Genomic DNA, 13,854 nt, shown 5'->3' with positions numbered 1-13,854 from the left:
CGGCCATCCACTGTTTACAACCACCTGTTTCTAGCAGTGACAACAAGATCGTCAATAGTCCCTGATACTGTCTGAGCAGCACTTTGACGCTTGTGTCCATTTCAGCATGAAAATAGGGGACAATGGTCACTTCCCTTATCATTTTACGTTGGAAAAAAATATATGCAAGCAGGTATTTCGTCTTTGACGTGGTTATTTTTACCTTTCGTAAATAACATGTCTACCAATGCAGTGGAATCGCTTAATGTGCAACGCGGATTGTAGATTTGATAATTACTATTATTACGAAATAACCAACTATGTTATCTTCCTGTGCTTAACCAATAGCGCAAAAATACTCACATTTATTAAATGAAATATGTTTATTTCCACTGTCCTTTCCGGTTTACTCTTTATGTTTGTTCATCCTGGTTTTCCATCTTTGTTAATGTGACTAGCTGTAAGGAAAAACATTAATTGTTTAGTATAAATGTATCAAAAAGATCACAATAACCTCTCGAAAAGATTTTTTTTTTTTTTTCAATCCTCGCCTTCATATGGTGCACTGCGTTACCAAGTATCAAGGCATTAAGAGGGTGGATTAAAAATTTCCGACTGAGCAGTCAAAATGCATTCTGATTGGCTTAATCCAAGAACAATATGATGAACTATCATGCAAACCTGGGAGTCACCAGATTAAAAATAAATGAAAATAAAATAAAAATCGCCGAAAATTCAGCTACTGAACAAACCCAAAGTGGACAGCAGCAGAATACGAAATTGGCATCATCAGAGCGAGAATCATCAACGAAAAGAAGTGAAAGTGGCAGACGAATTAAAGAATTACCAGGTCGACATGATTGTCGTTGCCGAAATGAAAACAAAACAAACAAACAAAAAGAGATTCTAAATTAAAGATACCAAGAAATTATATATTTGGTTTAATCTTTTATCCAAGTGTAAGCAACCAAAGTTTGCGCCTGAAGTATCTTGAGGAACTGAGGCAACTCGTGGTAAAGGTGGAATGACTTCACATCACTTGCCTTAGTATCCCATAATGCGAATCACATCCCCCTTGCGGACAGTATGAGCTATGCATTATGGGAAGGGTCACTACCCAGACCGGTTTTGACCTTTATGAGGTCTCATCAGTTGAAGCCAGACCGGGAGGTGGTGATACTAAGATGGAAGTAATAGAGAAGTCATATTTATCTATACGAGTTGCCAAAAGGTGTCACACCTTATTATTAGAATTCTCTGGATTAAACAACAACAAAAAAAAGAGATTCTGTTAAGAATAAATATAAGTTATTGCATTTGGGTAATAGTGATCAGGAAAAGGATTGGGTAGATATAATCATCATCATCATCATCATACGTATCAAGGATTTAGGCCTAGCATGGCCTGTTCCGGCCTTAGAAGTCATCGTTGAATCGTTTAAGAGGACGTCCTGGTTTTCTTTTTCCTAATGGCTTGTACTTTAAGGCTTGTTTTGGTAATCTTTCTGTTTTCATTCTTTGAACGTGTTCCATCCATCTATGTTTATATTTTTTAATTTTTTCTATTACTGGTTCTCGGTTTAATTCTTTCATAATATATTCGTTTCTTTTGTGATCAAATAGGGTATACTTTGCAGTTTTTCTCATAAACTTCATTTCTGCTGTTGTTAATCTTTGTTTGTCTTTTTGTTTTATTGTCCAGATTTCACTTCCATACATTAAGACCGGTAAGGCTAATGCATTGTATACTTTTAGCCTGGTTTGTTTTTGAACTAGATTTGGTTTAAATATAGAGTTAATTACACCTGTTATTTTTAAATATTTTGCAATTTTTATGTTTATAACTTTTTCATTTTCATATGTGATCATACATCCTAGATTGTTAAATGAATTCACCTGTTCTAAGATCTTGTTATCTATTACTGTCTTAGTTCTTGCTGGATCTTGTCCCATAGTTTTTGATTTTTCCGTTGATATTATCATACCATGGTAGATATAATAATCAGCAGTAAATAGAAAAGACAACCTCCTTGAATGGCTTACGAATTCAAGTAGAGTGTTATTGGCAAACATCAAAATAACAATTGGACAATGAGAGCTATTTTTGCCTTGTACTAAGGAAGAGGAGCAGGGAGTTTTCGGATCACCGGAAAATGCAGCTCACTGAAACAAAAAGGGAAAAGCTGATTCTTCTGGGAGATTTAAAATAGTAGAGCTGCAAATGAAACCTTGATTTTTATTTTATTTTGGGGAAATTCGAAAAAAAAACAAAAAAAAACCCAGCAAATATGATAAGAATTATAAGTACTTGCTGGATTTCTGTTCAGGACATTGATTAGTTATTACTAATGCCATGTTCCAACATAAAAATGTGCACAAATTCGCTTGGAGAGAAGAGGAAAGGAATAAGAAAAGTCTCATTGACCATGTTAAACTTGATAGCGATGTTTTCCCACTAGTTCGGGACACAAGAAAAGAAATTTGAAATAGTAAGAAGTGATCACCATTTAGTGTTGGGCAGGATGAAGATGAATTTCTTCGTGAAAGGAAGAGTGTGTGTAAGAAAGTTTTGAAACGAATCAAGGTTGAGCAGCTTTCAGATGTGAGTTGTACAATTACACAGACATACTCAAGTATTTTTCGAAAAAAAAAAAAATGAAAGTTGAAACATGCAAAAAAAAACACACTTTGGAGACTCAGGAACAAATTCTAAAGGAGAAAAAAATAGAATAAAATAAAAAATGAACATTGATTAATTAACACAATAAAAACTTCATGGTGGAATCAGAAAATAAAGAAACAGTCTTGGAAAGAAGAAGGCCTATCGAAAGTTCCCGCAAGTAAATCACCGCGTGCTTTGATCAAGCACAGAAAAAATATCAGAAAATAAAGCAGCGTGTGAAAGTAGCTAAACGAAAACCACGGGAAGACTTGGATAAGAATATACAAGATAAATATCTGGAAAGGGAGGCAAAATATTCTGGGGGGATTGAAAAACCTTAGAGATGGTGGGAGAGAAAGATGAGCTAAAATTGAAAAAGCTGGGAAAGAGCGACCTAAGTTGCCAATGGGACATTGCCAGCTCAAGTTTAAAGTTGCCTTTCAGAGCTGAAGAACATTCCTTGATGTCGAATCAGATGTAAGACAAAAGTGTACACCATCTCAATTCTTATTCGTTATCTGATCACAATATGAGTAAAACCATTAAACGTTTTTACTCATATTGTGAGTAAAAACGTTTAACTATCAACTCACCCCTTCACTTCGTGTGTGTGTGTGTGTGTGTGTGTGTGTGTGTGTGTGTGTGTGTGTGTGTGTGTGTGTGTGTGTGTGTGTGTGTGTGTGTGTGATAAAAAATAATATAAGTCGTAGAAAAGAATGAGCTCCAGTGCAAGTTACTTTACTAAATTGAATAACTGTTGTAATAGATATGGCATGAAGGTCAGCAATAACAAGACAAAGACAATGAGAATAAGCAAAAGCATCGAAAATGCCAACTGCATTGTGAATGGAGAACCTGTGGAACAAGTGAAACATTTCAGCTGCTTAGGCACGATTTTTAGTGAAGATGGTAAATTCAATATGGAAATTGACAACAGAATCAACAAAACTGGTATGGTAGGAAGTCAATTGAATAAATTCATATAGAATAAAAGAGAAATTAATGGAAGTTTTTTCACTTGGCTATGCTACCAATGTATTTGGTTTAATCCTTAATCCAAGTGTATGCAAACAAAGTTTGCGCCTGAAGTATTTTCAGAACTGGGACAACTAGTTGCAAAGGTGGTATAAGTTCTCATCACTTGCCTTAGTAAAGCAAGTATAAAACGAAGTGAAAAACTTCCATCAACTTATCTCTAATCCAGAGAATTTTAATAACAAAGTGTGACACTTTTGGCAACTCGTATAGGTAAATATGACTTTTCCATTGCTTCCACCTTGGTATCACCACCTCTGGTCCTGGCTCTCACTGATGAGACCTCAATAAAGGTCGAAACTGGTCTTGGTAGTGGCCCTTCCCTTAATGCATAACATTATACATATCCGCAAGGAGATGTGTTTTGCATTATGGGAGATACTGAGACAAGGAATGATGAGAGCTTGCCTCAGTCCTGAAGATATTTCAGGCACAAACTTTGTTTGCTTACGCTTGGATTAAACTAAATATATAATAAGAGAGAAGTTAGTCAAAACACTAAATTAGCTATACAAGACAATTTTAGCTTATGGATCTGAGAGCTGGGTCAGAAGTAAAACACTTGACCAAAGACTAGAAACCGCAGATGTGAGAGTCCTGAGAAAGATTGCAGGTGTGAACAGATGGCATCAGTGGCAACATCATATTAAAAACGAGGGTATTGGGAAAGAACTTGACATTGTCAGCATCCAGGAATGCGTTCGCCTTCCTCTGGGAAAAATACCCAGAGGAAGGCCAAGATATAGATGAATTGATACAGTAAAAAGTGCCTTAGAAGATAGAAATATTTCACAAACTGGAATCTTGACGAATAATACGTTCTTAATCATGACTTACTTTCACGGTATCTTCTAAAACCTAGAGTGTTACATGCAACGCATTTGATGATAATTGAAATTACTTCTGTATGAATAGTGATATGATTAAAATTAATTATTGTATTTAGCGTTTACTTCGGGGGCAAGTTTCACTTAACAGACGTACAATCGGTTGAAACGTGCACATTCACCACAATGACGTCGTTTTGTCAGCTCCGAACTTTCAATCCTAATGAACTTTTATTTCATTTTCGTTGTTCCGAACGAAAGATCGTAATGTTTATTGAAAATGCAGTAACGTATGTCTTCCGTTTACTTTTTTCCATCTGTCTTTCCCTTCCCCGTCTCTGAAATCAACTAAGCAGACGGCATTACAGCTGTGCTGTTTACACTCAGTTAGACATCAGATGGGCAAAGACATTTCCGTGCATACAAGAGGGAAAAGAAGGCCCATTACCTCCCTCTTTCATGCTCCCCTCCCCTCCCACTCTGACTGCAGTATCCACTGATGCGTGTGATGAAACTTGACTAAGAAAAGAACAGAAAGCAACTAACTATTGTGAACTCCCCGATTTCGGCGACCTTCCAGCGTTCATCTGTTCCTTCTCCCCTCCCCCACCCCCGAGCAAAGAATTTCCTTCCCTCGTCTCGTTACACTAACAAACACGGATATTATCGTCAACCTTTCCCCTTAATACTACACTAACGAACGATGAAGGAAGTTAAGGAACGAGAGGTGTTAGAGGCCGCCACAGAAACAAGGAAATTGCAGTGGTCCGCCCCCCCTTCATTTTCGGAAGCCGCAGATCATCATTTTATTAAGTACGTTCTGTGAACAGTCAGTGATTGACCATTTCCTGGCTGCAGTGTGTGCAGCGAAGGGAAAAATCGGATGAGCAGTCATTAGATAGAGAGAGAGAGAGAGAGAGAGAAAATGGAGCTCTAATGGGTGAGAAAAAAATATTTTATAATAAATATACGTAAATGAGCAAATAGAATAATGACGAATTTAACCGGTCTCGTACGGTAGTGGAGGAATTTAACCTCCAGAAAATGAGCTTTAATTTCGGGGCGGCCATAAAATACATGCAAGACACAAACATACTTCTAGGAAATGTGTTTGCTTCTGCTGTAATCAAAGCCGTGGAAGCAATGAGAACCCAACCTTCATTTGGAAGCGATGCTCAACTCCTTAATACCAAAGTGCAAAACAGGAAAATGAACTGAGTGAGGGAAATGGCACCCTAGCAGAGCCCCATCCTTGTGTTCGGATGATGAAGCGCTCCTTTACCAAACGGGGAAAATATTTTGCTTCGTCGACTCTTCCAGTCTCAGAGTTGGATGATATTGAACCAACGGATAGCAAATCAGCTCGGGGATCTTTTTCGTGTTATCCATGTGGAAAATATTTTACTTATTCATGAAAAGTAAGGCGAATTCCTTCGGATGGGGAATCGTAAGACAGAAAGTAAATCACAATTCAGAAGAATGTTAGAACTGATTTTAAATCGAATTTTTTTTTTTTCTGAATAAGATATTTCAGGTCTTCCTTTTGCACAATAAAAACTCTTTTTCCATTCGCATTTCCATCCACTATAATCACCAAGTAGTTTCTCATATTTTCCCTGCATTATCATTTTTCTTTCTTTATTTATTTTTTGTGCGCTGAACTCTTCTTTTCAATCTTATTTGTTACTTCTGAGTTTTATTTAGAATTTTGACTTGTCATTTTCTTTGTTGATTCATCTCAGCGAATGGATTTTCTTACCCCTACCTACCCCCCCCCCTTCGCTTTAAGATCAGATGCATTTAGTTCTTACTCGTATCAAAAAAATGAAAAAAAAAAACTGCATTTATTGCCTTCCTTTTGCTTCCCACAACTAAATTAACTTCTGTCATTTAATCTCTGCATTTTTAGAATAGGTTAAGACAGGGCACTCGAGAAGTTTTTGCTCCCACACTGGGCCAACAGTCGTTGCACTTTCATTTTTTTTTTTTTTTTATAGTCCCTTTCCGCCACGCATTCAACAAATATAATTTTTTTTTGATACCCAATTAACGCACGGTCTCCTATTTCCACTGAAGTTCATTCTGGTATTTCATGTAAATTGTGTTCCGTACTGGCTTCAACGAAACGACAGGGATGGTACGATAGGAGAATGAAATGTCATGCAGGCTGAGGAGTTGCTTGGAAACCAGAACGAACAGTGAAAAGCCAACTTCTGAAAGAAACACAAAGTCGAAGATTTCAAGAGAGAAACATAAGAAGTATCAGAAGAAAAGAAACAGAACTGCTAGAAAACTTAGGGAAATGCTGTGTTGGTGTTACGTAAAACTCAGATCCTTCTAAATAAGAAATACAAAGATTATTTGCCGGCAATAAAGATTCAGGAAAAAACAGTGCTGTAGAATTCAAAAATGAATACTTCAATGGAAGGCAGTCTCAAGTAGAGTGATGATGTGGGCAAATATTGCAGTGGGGGAACCGGACAATGAAACTTATTTGTGTCTATTCCAACAGAAAGGTTCTACTAAGGAAGAAATGAGGAATTTTTCGAGGCATTGGAGAAGGTAGCTGCCACAAAGAAAAAAGATCCTTTGCAGAACTAAACCTCAGAACAAGAAATCAATATACACCCTCTGTCCAAAAAGAAACCGAACTTTTCGAAAACAGAAACTAGTGGCGCCACCTGTTGTATCTTTTTCGTTGTCGAAAGGGGAAACCTTCATTAGTGTTGTGTCAAGTGTTTTTGACATTTGTTTCATTACAAGCAGAGTTATAGTGCCAAGAGTGACAGTGGGTTTTGAAATGGTCGATCGTCACGATATTCATGCCGTACGCGACGAATACTCGCTACCAATCGCTTCAAAACTTCGAGATAAAACTCACCATTGACCGTTTGGCCACGCGGAACGAATTCTTTGGGGATAATGCCCTTGGAATCTTAGAAACAAATCATCATTTTCTTTACTTTTGACTTCTCCAAGCGACTTTTTTTCGGATGCTCCTCTTCTGGTGTCTCCACTCAGCACTCTGGCGCTTTGTTTCGGGCGCATACTCAAAATACACTACATTTCGTCACCACTGACGATCGTTTCAAGGAAGTTTGAGTCCTTACGAGCGGTTTTAATGGGGTCCTTGCAGTGTTCAATTCGATACATTTTTTGGTCGTCGGTCAACTTGTGGGGAAGAAATCGCGAATTCAATTTATGAAGATCCAAACTCTCGGTGAAAACGTTGTGCGCAGTTGATTTTGGAACTTCAATCAATCTCACAGACGATTTCGGGGTTTCTCTGATGAAATCACGCACTTTTTGAATGTTAACTTCGCTCAGTCCAGTTTTTGGACGGCCCGGCTTTTTGTCTTCCTCAAGCGTCTCACGACCGGCCTGGCTCCCGCTGAAGAGACCTCAATAAAGGTCGAAACTAGTCTGGGTAGTGGCCAATCCCTTATTGCATAATATTATACATATCCGCAAGGAAATGTGTTTTCATTATGGGAGATACTGGGACAGGAGTGATGGTAACTTGGTCCACCTTTGCTACGAGTTGTCCAGTGTTGTACTACCTTACTAGGGTAAGGTAGTACAACACCATATTCAGTTCTGAAGATATTTTCAGGCGCAAAGTTTGTTTGCTCACACTTGGATAAAAGATTAAACTAAATTTATTATACACTTTGAAATCGCTTAAACCACTCGTAAATTGAGCACGGGATAAGCATTCTTCACCGTACTTTATGAAGCATTTGATGCGTTTCGGTGAAACGTTTACCAAATTTAACACAAAAGTCAATCGTAGCTCTCTGTTTGAAACTCATTTTCCGACCGTTCGTCAAAACACACTGTCACTCTTGGCACTATAACTCGGCTTCTAATGAAACAAGTGTCATAAACAGTTGACACAACACTACTGAAGGTTGCCGCTTTCGACAACAAAAAAGACACAACAGGTGGCGTCACTAGTTTCTTCTATTTTTGAAAAGTTTGGTTTCTTTTTGAACAGACAGTGTAGAAATCCTTTGGGAAAATTTGGAGAAAATCCAAAGCTAATAATAATAGAAAGTACTTGCTGAATTTGAGGACAGGACTCATTATTGCTAACACCATGTTCCATCATAAAAATGTGCACAAATGCACATGGAGAGAAGATGCAAGAAATAAGAAAAGTCTCATTCACTATGTTATTGTTGATAGCGATGTTTTCCCACTGGTTCGGGACACGAGATTAGAAATACGGAACAAATTTGTAATGGGAAGTGGTCACCATTTAGTTTTGAGCAGGATAAAATTGATTTTTATATTAAAAACAATTGTGTATAAGAAAGTTTTCAGAATATGTAAAAATATTATTCCACTATACAAGTATAATCCAAAAAAAAAAAAAATGACAGAGCTTGATGGTAAAAATCAAACCTTGGAGACTCCCTGGCAAACCCTGAAAAACGCACTGAATGATTCAACCAGGGAAGAATGTGGTGAAGTTCCCTGCAAGAACAGAACGATTCGAACTTCGTGGTGGACTCAGGAAGTTTAAGAGGCAGTCGTGGAAAAGAAGGCATATCGAAAATCCCTTTCAAGAAATTCGGCAGAGAGAATACAGATAAAATGTTAGAGAGCAAAGCGGCATGTAAAGAAAAGTGTTTGGAAGACTTGGGTGAAAACAAGCATAGAAAATAAATATCAGAAAGGGCGCAAAATATTCTGGAGGCTATTGAAAAACAGCTAAGAAATGGAGGAAACAGTACTATAAAAGGAATCCAAACATGACATGAAAATTGAAGATGGAGATATTGTGGATATCTGGAGTAATTACTTTGAAAGATTACTCAATGAAACAGGAGGTGAGAGAGCGATAGTAGAAAATATTCACAAGGAATGCAATCATGAGGTAGAAAAACCATCTGAAACCTTAAATGTGAAAAGCAGTTGAATTCCAAATGAATAAAGCAGAACTCGCATAAGTACTCATCTACAAACAGGATATCCCTGGTAAGATTTATGCACTTGAGAAAAGTCTAAGAAAAATTGTGAAAGGGAATTTGGAGTAAAATGAGTTGCGTTCAGACCAGACAGAGGTTGTTAGGATCGAACGGTGACATAAGACACAGACTGTAAAGAAAAAAGATTTTCAAACCGCAGAAATTGCATCCAGCAATACTTTGTCTCTATTTGAGTTGTAAGTCAGCAGTTAGAATTGAAGAAAGCACAAAAGGGTGGGTTGGTGTGAAATCAGGTAAGAGACAAGCATGTACTTATGGATCCGAGAGCTGGGTCAGAAGTAAAACACTTGACCAAAGACCGCAGATATGAGAGTCCTGAGAAAGATCAGCAGGGGTATGAACAGATGGCAATCTCATAACGCGAGGATATTAGGAGAGAACTTGACATTGTTTGCATTGAAGAATTTGAGAGCAGAGCAGGTCTTGTTAGGTGGTATGGCGACTTAAATAGAATGGCTACTTAAGCCAAACAGGTGTTTGATAGCAAGATGGCAGTAAACAGACCAAGATATGGGTGGACTGATGCAGTAAGAAATGCTTGGCGGACCGAAATATAAGATACTTAAGAGACATATAAGATGGAAGACTTGATGGAAGTTGGTGATGATGTGAACTGAATTAAATAATCCCACTTCAATCACCGCTGGGATATTCGGTGGTTGAATGCGAAGTGAATTTCCTCAAATTCCCAAGAAAATCCATTTACCACAATCATGAGTAACAGTAAGTGGATATTTATCCAAAACGGAGCGACTTGCAATTTTTCCTTGACCCTAAACACCCTTTGGATAATAGAAAAGTCCATTTGGTAACTACTTTTCTATGAAATTAATTTTCTTATTCGTTTGGTTTTCGTTACTTAAGATGTCGAATAAATTGTCTTCAAATCAATATCTTCAATGTTTTTTTTTATTCTAAAATTGCTGATGAACTTTGCTAACCATTTCGGAGTTGTTTTCTGTTGCACTCACTGAAAGTAAATTCGGTGTTGTTTACTCTTCTATCACTCTAACACAGTAGCAAGAAATGAGAAACAAAAGTGAAGATTTTACGAAGTTTTCTTCATTTTTCTCTTCGTTGTTTTAGACTGAAACATTCTGTTCTTATTTTTTCACGTTGCATTAAAAATAAATAAATAAATAAACTAATTGTCTTGGCACAAATATGCCATCGAACACCGTGAGACTCTTTTAGGCTTCCAACACCCAAATTGTTGCCGTGTAAACGAAAATGTAAAGAATCAAAAAAAATAAAAATAAATAAATAAAAATTTTAAAAAATAATTAAAATCATCCACAATCATCCGAATAACTTAGTGGGAATTGCCTTTTTTGATTATTTTATTATTATTTCTTTATTTATTTTAATGTTCACACCTAGAAGGTTCCGAATTGAAGCAGTTTGGTCTTTTAGTATCTACTTCGTCAGAATTATCACGATACCAATAATAGTCCCCGCGGTTAGCCGAGTGGATATGCGCTTCGCAACCCTATGTCTGGGGAAGAAGTGTCCTGGGTTCCAGTCGCCGACGTGAGGAGCTTAAGGATCTTCCTCAGCCATAGCCAAGTTAGCTAGTCTTGGGCGTGGACAGCAGGGTTTTTTCCCCAGTTTATCCGGGGTTTTTTTCCTCTTGCAAGCAGGCAAACCGGCCCCGTGAACACACGCAGCTACAAACATAGGACACACTGGGGTGCATACAGCTAGCCACCTTATCCTCGGGACGGGGGACGGCTTAGAAGAGCTAAAGATAACTCGTAACAGGCCATTAGGCCTATTACCTGAAGGGAAGAAGAATAAGATAATAATAATGATAATAATTTAGAATCTTCTAGAAGTTCTTATTCTTATTCCAACTTGATTTGTTCTTTTGATAGTTTACTTGCATTTTTGCAGTGTGTAAAAAAAAAAAAAGGTTCGGCAGCTCTTCGTAACATCATATTACAAACAAGTATGGAAACGACGAAGAAAAAGGTGGGCTTGCAAAAGCATTCTTGTACGTTGTGGTTGTTCATTACCTCAGTAGTTGAACTGAAAACATCGTTTTTGGTGCAAATAGGTTGTTGTTGTTGTTGTCATCTCTTGCATATAATCTGGTATCGTCATAAACTATTTTTTCCTAAACACTAAACGTTACAATAATCAGGGATCGATAAATATGCTCCCCTCCCCCTGCTCTCCCTTGGCGAGAAGATTTTGTCAGCTGATGAGTACCTGCAGACTGAAGCCATCAATTTTTTTTTTTATTTAGCAAAAAAAAATAACTTTCTGAACATTTTTTAACTTTAAGCAAACGTAGAATAATATGCGTGACACAAAGGGCTATTCTAGTAATAAAAGAATGCACCAATGGAGGTGTTCTCCAACAACGGATTGGGAACACCCGGGTTCGAATCCCGTACTCAGATTCATATGGTTGTAGAAGGGTTTCCTCTCACGGAAACTTCGATTTTTTTATCCCTCGAGAACTCACAATTAAGAGACATAAAACAGCCTGAGTTGATTCGACCGTAAATGCAAATCAATAACCAAACAACAGCACTGATCACTTTATGGAACTCTTCTTTCACTTATTGTGAGATATTTTAAAAAAAACGGAAAAGGGGAGGTCTTTGGAGAGTACATGTTTTTCGTGGCGAATAGTATTTCATATAATTCGTCCAGCACTAACAATAATCAGATCGGTTTCGATGCCCTTTTCAAAAGAGTCGCTCGCTTGTTCTTCTTTAGTATGTTAGATTTATTTCCGTGGAATCCAAGAACCATAATTAGTTGAAGGCGATCTTTATAATAGTTAATAAGAATCTTTCTACTCATCGCAACAATACTTAATGGTTTCCTATAACCGGAAGAGCAAGTTTAGGATTACGACGGGCCAACTAAGGCTGTGGGAGAGTGTATTCTACTTTTTTTTTTTCTTTGTCGCTCCTAAATGGCCCTGAAGATTATCTGAAACCCACTTTCACCTTTCTTAGTCACAGAAGGTGGAACGGGATGACAACGGGAGTTGCAGTTATGAACACACAACAAATGCGGGTGTCTGAAGTGACGCAAGAGGGCGTTAGCATCCCAAGAAATGAAAGGGAATGCTGGCTTTCGTACAAACTCGGAATGCGAATCCCGAAATCATCCAGTAGGTCTTTCAGCTGCACGTGCTACTACGATATCCCAGTCAACCAGAGGCGTAGCTAGGGTGGGACGGAGGGGGCGGTCTGCCCCGGGAGACACTTTGAATCTTTTCGAACTTTTGCAGTTAATTCTAAAATACAGTCTGGAGAACTCATTTCCAAATATTGCAATACTACTGCGAATTTTCCTCACGATTGCTGTAAGGGTTGCTAGTTGTGAGAGGAGTTTTTCTAAATACAATTAAGAATTACCTCCATTATAATGAAATAGACTTCGCCAATGTCAACAAGATTTTTCTAAGAGAAAAGCAAGAAAAATAATATTTTAGAATGTTGAAATTAAAGTTTTACTTCAAAAAGTAAATACGTCGTTTTGACTAGTATTTTTGGTGTGTATTGAGAGGGGGGGGGGGCGGCAAACTCAGGGAGGCAAAAGCTCTAGCTACACCACTGCAGTCAACTAACATTCTATCCTCAGTCAGAATAATTCCGCAGATTTGCAACTCCCTCTAGAGAAAGGCGTGAATATTTTATATCACGGGTGGTGATGACGTCACAGGGATCCAACAACTCTCACTGACTCCCACACAGTAACCATCAGCACATCCGCAAACATTCTTTCTTATGACACCCGACCACGTGGAGGCCAAGGTCACTCCAACAGGTTTGTACTTGCAGTCCCTCACCGAGGAGTGTTTGGTTTTATTGAGTGGGAAGCAATTCGACCCCCTTTCACGTTTCCTATGGGACTCCGTCCCGTCGGATGGTTGTTATCAGACCAGCATGTGTGGAATTCCAATCTCAAGCAAATGAAATATTCGTTTGTCAAAACTAAGGAAGATTTCACATCAGAATTCGAAGATGCTTAAACGACCTGGTGTTTCATTTTTCTTACATCAGAAATCTGGGGTGACGGGCCACGGCATTATCACTGCTGGATCTTTTACAACACACCACTAGGACATGGGTGACGATGATGCTCTGGCTGACAGAGTTAAACGTTTAATTCATTCGTTAGAACAAACAGATTAAATTACAAACTCTGATTGCCAGCGAAACCAACAAAACATCCGTTTGGAGGTCCTCTGAATGCTCTTTCAGAGGACCTCCAAATGACATTTCAGAGGAATGTCATTCACGACCTTTCTTATTCGGATAACTTCATGGGCTACTCGGTACCCCCCTCCCAGACTTTTTTTTTCCTCTTTTTCCAAGAGTAAATATGAGCCGAG

The sequence above is a fragment of the Typopeltis vanoorti genome, chromosome 11 (assembly GCF_054136105.1).
Source record: "Typopeltis vanoorti isolate ZY-2024b chromosome 11, IOZ_Tvanoo_1.0, whole genome shotgun sequence".
In the NCBI taxonomy this organism is placed as follows: domain Eukaryota; kingdom Metazoa; phylum Arthropoda; class Arachnida; order Uropygi; family Thelyphonidae; genus Typopeltis; species Typopeltis vanoorti.
The sequence above is the reverse complement of the archived record's forward strand: the minus strand, read 5'-3'. Positions refer to the sequence as shown.